This window comes from Peromyscus eremicus, chromosome 5 (genome assembly GCF_949786415.1).
Source record: "Peromyscus eremicus chromosome 5, PerEre_H2_v1, whole genome shotgun sequence".
Lineage (NCBI taxonomy): Eukaryota > Metazoa > Chordata > Mammalia > Rodentia > Cricetidae > Peromyscus > Peromyscus eremicus.
Genome location: NC_081420.1, coordinates 54,935,103 through 54,941,102, shown reverse-complemented (window position 1 = coordinate 54,941,102; position 6,000 = coordinate 54,935,103).

Genomic DNA, 6,000 nt, shown 5'->3' with positions numbered 1-6,000 from the left:
AGACTCAGAAAAGGGAGTCATTTGACTTGCAGATTGTAGATCTTAGTTTGATCTCCAGAACTAATATCATATTAATATTGTACTAGTATATACCAATATTATACAAGAACACACATTTTGCTATTATTATTTTTTTGAATCACCTTTTCCTCCCTTTTATGACTGTTACTGTATGGAGATCCTTTACACGCATCTCCTTAGATATAGAATTTTACCTTGTATGACATTTTGTTTGTATTTCTGAGTCAAAGCCCTTATGTTATGTGTGACAGGCAGCTAACAAATGATCAATTTAAAAATCAAAATGAGACTGCTAGTAGTAATTTTATCTCCTCAAGCCATATGTTCACACAGAGTATGTAGCTTGACTTATTCGTTTCAAGACAAATAGACCAGTTCTTTGTTTTACTGAGAAACTATACTAGAAAGAAAACATTATCTTTGCTTCTTTGGTAGATGCATGTTTTATCATCTGATTCTGCATTTCCTGTTGAGTTTCAGGGAAAGGAGAATGAATACTTTATCTGTTGTTTTATTTGCAATTAGAAAACAGTATTTATGAAAGTAAGAAAGACAGACTCTATGCCTTACAAGAAATAAAAAATATATACTTCCAAACTAATATCAGCATCATAGAAATTATTCCTTCCAGAAACAGAATAATCAAATGCAGTATGTAAAAATTTTTGTCTTTGCAGTTTTTCTGGCCACCCTAACTTTCCATTTTCTGATGAATATTAATGTGTGAGGACTGCTGCTGTATGCCTCGTGGGATGGTCAGTGGACAGTGCTGTAGTAGACCACTCACATGCCAATGACTGCAATTTGTCACTTCTTCTCAGTAGCAATTCAGCCTGGAATTACTCCAAATCTTGAAAGAAATAAAAAAGAAACAGAAAAATGTGTCCCCTTCTGAAAATAAATAAAAATCACTTTCTTCAGCATTTGTCAATGTCTGTATATTAACCGAATATTTATCTTCTTCTGATCCATTATGACCATAAACTGATTTGCTAAGAAATTTATATCCAAGGAAGGTAACAATCATTTCACAGGCAGTTCTTACAGAACAGAGTTGGTAGAGTTTTCATCCTTTGAGGAGTTGCAGTAAGCAGGTGTTTCTTAATCTGTGTTTCTCCAGCTTAAGGATGAAGAAACACACTTCATGTCGTCTGAGAGATGAGGTTTATGTAATGAGAAGATGGACCAATAAGCCCATGGCTCCTATCCACCCATTTGGGAAACAAAGCTCCAAGATTTGGAGATACAATGTCTAGTATGTGAGGGTTCAGGGACGTGAGAAATGAACCAGCCTGAGATCATGAGATCTCAAACCACAGTAGAATGTAGAGGGCAAAGGATTTATCATACTCTTTTTGGATATTTTCTTATGTGTGTTTTGAGGATAAAAGGAATTTTTCAGAATGTACCCTGCCTAGAGCTCAACATCTGCCTCTCCACAGCCTACTGTGATGACAGGTATGGAAGAATATCCATAGATGTAGGAAGCTTGAGAGGTAGCCTGTTGTCCCCTGGAACCTAGATGATCGAAGGTCATGGGAAAATATATTAGCCAACCTTTCAGCCCCTATATCTTCATTGGCTTTGGCCCTCATCTATTACTGTGGAAAACAGAGGTAAATTACACCAGGATTGAAGAATAAAAAGTGGTTTAAAATTAGTTATAGAACTATCAGATAATGCTTGGCAAAGACACAGTGTTAAACAATGTTGACTCTGTTCACATTCACCTTCCTAATTAGAAGCCTGACAAATGTAGTAAAAACTATGAACAACAACAACAACAAAACCTCTGTTCTTGAAGCAAATTTTTGAAAATATACTATTTTCCTGAAAAAAATAAACCAATTTATTTTTTAATAAAAACATAGGAAGCAAAATCTGAAACACAGAATGACAAGTTTTATTGTCTTAAATATCTATGTTTACAAAAATGCACCAAAACATATATATGTATGTTTCACCAGCAAATATAAATTAACCATTTTGTTAAATATATGGCTTACTATAACAAACATTTAGAAGCTGATTTTTTTTTTTTTAGTCATTAACTTTTTGAGTTTATATGATAGCCAAAGCAAGATAAAGCTCCAAAGTCTGGCTTTAGTTTGTATTGTCCTCTTTTGAGTAATTTGCTGCAGGTAAGCTTATTAATGAGTTTGATGGTGATTCAGGAAAGCAATCAAACCATGACTTAGTGAACACAGCTAACCACAACTTGGTAAGCTTAATCATGACTCAGCAGTAAACCAAACCATGAAGGTTCAAAAACACCAACCATGATCCTGGAACATAGTAAACAATGACTCAGCACAGTAGTCAAACAACAGTAAGCAGAAAACGACTCAGCAAAATATCAAACCAAAACTCATCAAAGTAGCAAACTACTGTGGATCTCTGCATCTGCTTCCATCAGTCATTGGATGAGAATTCTATCATGACAGTTAGGGTGTTAGGCCATCCGATCACCAGAGTAGGTAAGCTCAGGCACTCTCTCGACCATTGCCAGTTGTCTATAGTGGAGGTATCTTTGTGGATTTCTGGGTACCTCTCTAGCACTCTGCTTCCTATCCCCTGGGGTCTTCATTTATCATGGTATCTCTTTCCTTTTTCTCCCACTCTGTTCCTGATCCAGCTGGGACCTCCTGTTCCCCTAAGCTTTCTTTCCACCCTGACTCTTTCCCTCCATTATCCCACCCCCACCCCCAGTTTGCTCATGTGTATCTCATCCATTTCTCTGTCCTTGGGTGACCCCTGTGTCTTTCTTAGGGTCCTCTTTACTAGGTAGCTTCCCTGGAGTTGTGAATTGCAGTCTGGTTATTCATTGCTTTACATCTAGTATCAACTTATGAGTGAGTACATACCATGTTTGTCTTTCTGAGTCTGGGTTACCTCACTCAGGATGATTTTTTCTAGTTCCATTTATTTGCCTGCAAACCTTATGATGTCATTGTTTTTCTCTACTGAGTAGTACTCCATTGTGTATATGTACCAAATTTTGTTTATCCATTCTTCAGTTGAAGGGCATCTAGGTTGTTTCCAGGTTCTGGTTATTACAAATAATGCTACTATGAACATAGTTGAACATGTGTTCTTGTGGTATGATTGAACATTCCTTGGGTATATGCCCAAGAATGGTGTAGCTGGGTCTTGAGGGAAGTTGAGCCATATTGATTTCCAAAGTGTCTGTACAAGTTTGCATTCCCACCAACAGTGGAGGAATGTTCCCCTTGCTCCACATCCTCTCCAACATAAGATGTCTTCACTGTTTTGATCTTAGCCATTCTGATGGGTGTAAGGTGGTATCTCAGAGTTGTTTTGATTTGCATTTCCCTGATGATTAAGGATGTTGAGCAATTCCTTAGATGTCTTTCAGCCATTTGAGCTTCTTCTGTTGAGAATTCTGTTTAGCTCTATAGCCCATTTTTTAATTGGACTGTTGGGTATTTTGATGTCTAACTTCTTGAGTTCTTTATATGTTCTGAATATCAGCCCTCTCTCAGATGTGGGGTTGGTGGAGGGAGAGAGGAGGGATAACATGAGCAAGAGATATTGAGACCATGATTGGAAAAAGCACAGGGACAAATAGCCAAACTATTGGAAACACATGAACTGCGAACCAAAAGTTGAGGAACCCCCATGGAACTGGACCCGGCCCTCTGGATAAGTAAGACAGTTGATTAGCTTGAGCTGTTTAGGAGGCCCCCAGGCAGTGGGTCAGGGACCTGTCCTTGGTGCATGAGCTGGCTTTTTGGAACCTAGGCCCTATGCTGAGACACTTTGCCCAACCTTGGTACAGGGAGGAGGGGACTGGACCTGCCTCAACTGAATCTACCAGGCTGAGCTGACTCCCCAGGGGAGACCTTGCCTTGGAGGAGGTGGGAATGGGAGGTGAATTGGGGGGGAAGACTGGAGAGTGGGAGGAGGGAAGACAGGGGAATCCATGGCTGATATGTAAAATTAAATTAATTATAAAATGAAAATATTAAAAAAATAGCAAACTACCATTCTACAGTGTGATGGATAGCTTAGTAAAATGGAGTTAGGTTTGGTGTTGGGATCAGGACTATGAGTTAGTGGTTGGGTTAGAATTTGGTATAATATTAAGTTCAGAATTAGTCCTGGGTTGTGGACTAATAAAGGTAGGGTTTATGCTTAGGAGTAGAGATTAGGATTTAGAGTGAAGGTGAAGAGTTAGGGCTAGAGTTAAATATAGAGATTAGAGGTTAGAGCTAGAGTATAGGTTAAGGGTTAGATTAGGGTTATGAATGAATTAGAGATTACTGTTAGGATTATGTTGAGAGGTTAGGGCTTATCAGTTTAGAGTTAGTATTCCTGCTTAGTGCTTAGGGTTAGGATTAAGGTTCAATCTCTAGCACCTATGTAATAAAGATGGACATAATTTCAGCACTGGAGAAACTGAGATACTGTTATTCCTGGGGCTCATTAGCCAACCAGTCTAGTCTACTCAGTGACTTATAGGCCATTTTGACACTTTCTCTTAAAATAATAAAATTATTATTTATAGTAGTATTAATATAATAAGTTATACTCATTTACAATATTATGAATATTGGGTAGCCAAGAAAATTAAAATATGGAAACAAAATCAGATAGAGATGAATAAACAAAACTACAAAATATTTTAAAATTTTTATTTATTTATTGACTTTACATCCTGACTGCAGTTTTCTCTTAATTTTTTTTAGATTTATTTTATATGATGTGTATGAGAGTTTTTCCTTCAAATATGTGCACTGCAGGCTTACAGTGCCCACAGAAGCCCGAGGAGGGCATCATGTTCCCTGGAACACACAAGAGCAACACATGCTGTTTTTAATTTTTTTCTTTTATTCTTTGTGGCTTACATAGCATGTATCTTAATTCCAGCCATCTCTCTGACTCTTTGTATCCACCCTCTGCCCTTGCGACATCTCCCTCAAAATAAAATAAAATAAAATTTAAGAGAAAAGAAAGAAAGGGGGGGTGAGGAAAATCTCATCGTGGAAGCTGCAGTGTGACACAGTGAGCCACACAGTATACCCTTTAGTCCATATATCTTTACTGACAAGTGTTAATTGCAAAGTCATTGATCTGGTTTGAGGCCTCTGTTTCTGCTACACTATCAATATTGGGCCCTCCCTGGGACTCCTCTTAGGTATCTTGTTGTGGCCTTATGCCATGGAGATCCTGCAGCTTTGGATCAGGGCTATGAGTTGGCTCATCTCATCTTTGATCTGCAACAAGTGCTCTTAACTGCTCAACCATTGCTCCTGTACTGACTGAAATATTTTAAAAGTAAAATAAGTACAAAATATAATCAGAAGAAAAAGTAAAACAGAAAAAAACAAAGAAAAGAAAAAAGGGAGGAAGAAAAGAGTACTAGATTGGAAAAATTGCAGGATTGAGTGAGCTTATTTCTAAGGCTGCTAATATTAAGTCTTCCAGTGGTGTGGCTAGTGAGCTAAGGTTAGATTCTCTTGTGATTCATGACAGGCAAGCTTGTTCCACTTGCGTGTGGGCTAGATAGGCCAGGAGTAATTTTTCAGCCTATTCTTGACTGCATGTGGAATCAACTAAAACACAACCTGTCGGACACTATTGCCAGGGACTTTCTTGGTTAGAATATTTGAAACAGAAAAAACCCTCTATAAAAATGGGTGGCACCTTCTGGTGGCATCCCAGGCTAAAGGACATGGAAGAAGGAAATTTTTTTTGGGGGGGGGGTGGGGTAGGGGTGTCTGGTTCTTTACTATCTCCCTGTGTGCTCAAAGGTTCTGCCAAAACTTTTGATCATCCTTGCAGCTAGGAAGAATGGTTTCCTCATCTCACATCAACTGTGAAAGATACAGATGCAGAGGACCAGGATCTCCCTCTAGCTGCAGCCTCAGCTTGGCAGTAGGTGCCCCCTCTTTTCTCAGCATGGCAGCATGTGTCCCCAGGGTTTCAAGAAAGATGCATAATGTGGCCTACAGAGTT